Source organism: Falco punctatus, assembly GCF_963210335.1.
Source record: "Falco punctatus genome assembly, chromosome: 7".
In the NCBI taxonomy this organism is placed as follows: Eukaryota; Metazoa; Chordata; class Aves; order Falconiformes; family Falconidae; genus Falco; species Falco punctatus.
Window position 1 is genome coordinate 2,315,537 of NC_137587.1, and position 3,128 is coordinate 2,318,664.

At 57.2% G+C, this 3,128-nt stretch overlaps 1 protein-coding gene across 1 annotated transcript in view; it reads right to left on the reverse strand.

Annotated features, from left to right (window-relative positions):
• The window catches only part of PEX16 (peroxisomal biogenesis factor 16), a 105,617-nt gene that overhangs the window by 69,159 nt on the left and 33,330 nt on the right, over window positions 1–3,128 (reverse strand). The gene's annotated exons all lie outside the window — the stretch shown is intronic.

Below are 3,128 nucleotides of genomic sequence, written 5' to 3' on the forward strand. Positions count from 1 at the left end.
AAGGCTTGACCAGTTCATGGGGAAAGAAGAAGCCATCAGTAACCATGAGTGAAGATGCCATCATTGTTTCAGCAAGGAGCAGAAGATGCTGGAGGCTGAGATAAAGGAAGTACCGGGAAATGGATGCCAGCTTGGGGCTTTCCATTTTGTGGGGTAACGACTGTTTGCTGTGTCTGAGGGGTAGGTGGCAATATTTGACCCGATAACAGGCACCCCCAAAGCAAGCGTAGTGTGAGCTCTGCCTGGGGAGAGGGAGCAGTTGGCTTTTGATGCCGTGAGAGCAGAGGCTCTGGAGATGTTCCTCAGGGTGGTGTGGGGGCTCCTTTCAACTGCGAGGGTGAGCACTGGGGCAGAGCAATGCTACGCAGCCATGGACAGTGTGAACATTGTCCAGCGTGGGTCTCCTGTCGGGGACAGAGCTTTTTCTTTTACAGATCTTCAGCTGAGTTGTGAGCTGACACCAAATACACCATTTTCTGGGTTCCCCAGTTTGAGAGATGGGGAGCTGCTGGGGAGGGGCCGGGGGGGCTGCGAAGGTGGTGAGGGGCTGGAGCATCTCCCCGGGGAGGAAGGGCTGAGCGGGCGGGGGCTGTTCAGCCTGGAGAGGAGCAGCTGAGAGGGGATGTCACCCATGGCTGCAGGTATCCCCGGGCGGGTGCCCAGGGGACGGGGCCAGGCTCTTCCCAGCGGTGCCCAGCGGCGGGACGAGGGGCACCGGGCACAAACCGCCACACGGCCGGTTCCCTCTGAGCAGGAGGGAGAACGTGTGTCCCTGGCGGGTGGCGGGGCGCTGGGCCGGGCTGCCCAGAGCGGCTGGGGAGGCTCCTGCTGTGGGGCCATGGTGCAGCCTGCGGGGAGAGCCTGCGGGGGGGGATGGGGCTGGGGGCTCGGGGGGCACTGCCCGCCCGTGCCGGTTGGGATTCCATGATGATTTAGCAGTCTAGCCTAGGACACAGCTGGAGTAACGTTCTGCTTGTGCATTATGCCATCCTCCTCCATGCCTCTGTGTAGACCAAGTTACTGGAACCTTTTCTTTATTTTTGGAGAATTACGTGAGGTACATCACTTTCTCAGTGACCAGCAGGATACTAGGGAGCGTGAGTAGCCACGCAGCTTCTTGTCCGGGTTCGGCAGTGGGTCTGATCCAGAACTGCTAGGCTACAGTCCTGGCCTCAGCTGGGTGTGTTCAGGTAGCACCAGTCCAAACACCAGCTAAGTCATTATTGCAAGCAATCCAACAAAGCCAAGACACACAAAAACTATTTTCCATGTATAAGCATTTAAAATTGGGAGCCTTAATTTGTTTGGCAAGTTTGAGATGCAAAAGGCGGGTTTTGAAGATGCAGATTGGGGTATTTCAAAGAGGTGCTGGAGATAAAAGGGCACGCCTGGTCTGCAGGGAGGGTGGCACTTCTGGTGGTGGCCAGCTGTGTGGGGTGCAGCCGAGGTTCCTGCTATTGATGAGCTGTTCCCTTGTCTCCGGACCCTCTCGGGCTTGAGAAAGTAACGGGTCAGTGCTTGAAGTGGCTTGTACATGACAAAAAAACCTTTTGAAAATAGCAGCCTGTGCCTTAGAAAATGAAGAGCCAGGATGACAGCAAACAGTCCAGCTTTCTCTACCCAGAGTGTAATAATGTCAATTAAACCTGGAGAGGTTGGGCTTGAGGCTCCTCCTCTGTGCTGGCCAGGGCATCTGTTCTCCCTGTCAAAGGAATGACGGTGACATGGGACAAAGGATGGGAATTGGCTAACCTTGGATTTCTAGCAGAGAGTGATTGTCTGCTCCATGTGCTGGTGGCTGGGGAAATTCCCTTCCCCCATGACTCATCCATCTGCAGAAAGGAGCTGGAGCAGCTTCAGGAGGGGCTGGCTGAAGTGTTTGGGTGCAGAAAACCCACCTGGGTACGAAGGGATGGGAGCCAGAGCTGTGGCCGTGGGGGCAGAGGGGAAACCAGGGCAGTGAGGAGGATGGTTGATAGAGAGCAGAGCATGGGGGGGCGATCGGGTGGTTCAGCTGGGGGAGAGCAGCCGGAAAAACTCTCTTGGCACTTAAGTTGTCCTCCGGCTTAACTTGAGGCTGAGAATGGTTGCCCTGAAGTGAACCTGACAGTCAACTGGACAACTTGAAAGAGAAAGAAGAGAGGAGACGCCTTGTGAGGCGGGATGCTGGCTGGGGCAGCAGCGTGGTCTGTTCGCAGGAGGTGTGCGTGCGCTGCAGTGGGTGCTCGGCTGCGTTTGAGGCGGACGTGACCAGCAGCAGCGCAGCCAGAAAGGCCCAGGTGGGTCTCCTGCCTGGCTGGCCCGAGCCAGGACTGGGGTGAAAGGCCCAGTGGCCAGACTGGGGGGGGCTCTTGGCGTCCCAGCAGAAGGTGAGATGTGCTGGTGCTGATCTGGCCGCAGCAGGCAGCAGCTTTTTTACCTTCTGCCCTGGGTCAGGGACCAAATGACAGCCACGCTGCCGAGGAGTTGTGTGTTGGTAGCTGGGGTTGTGCTTGGGGACAGAGCTGTGTCCCAGTCCCCGAGGGAATGAGTCCCTTGCGTCCTGTGTGTTAGGACAGTTCAGCGTGTGCATGCAGACCGCGGAGGGGACCCGTGCCCGCCTCAGGAGGCTGGCCCAGGGTACCTGCACGTGGTGACGCTGTGGGTGTGCGCTTGTTTCCACGCTGGCCCAGGAGTAACATCTTTTTTGAGTTTGTCTGGCAGGAGACCAAGGCTCCCGAGAGTGAGCAGGGCTGTGTGCCTCGGAGGGCTCTGCTTGCTCTTCTCTGGAGGAGCAGCTGACGTCCTGGGTCTTGGCCAAGAACCAATACCACTGCCTCAATGACAGTCAGCTCCGTGGTTTGGGAAATACTGATGGCACCTGCTGTATTTTTGAAGTTTGAACTGCTAAAGCAAGCCCCCTCCCCATCCAGGGCTCCCAAAGGCGGTAACGCGGAGCACCGTGAGTATGCAGGGGGTATAAAAAGGTACCTTCAGGTACAGGGGTGGCCTTGGGACCTAAAAATAGTGATGGTGTCGGCTTCTGCGCACAGCACAACCTGCACAGTTTTCAGAGCTTGCAAAGTGTGGCGAGGAGAGGTGAGGAGAGAAACCTGCAGCTCTGGTTGCAGAAAGTGGCAGTGAGAGCG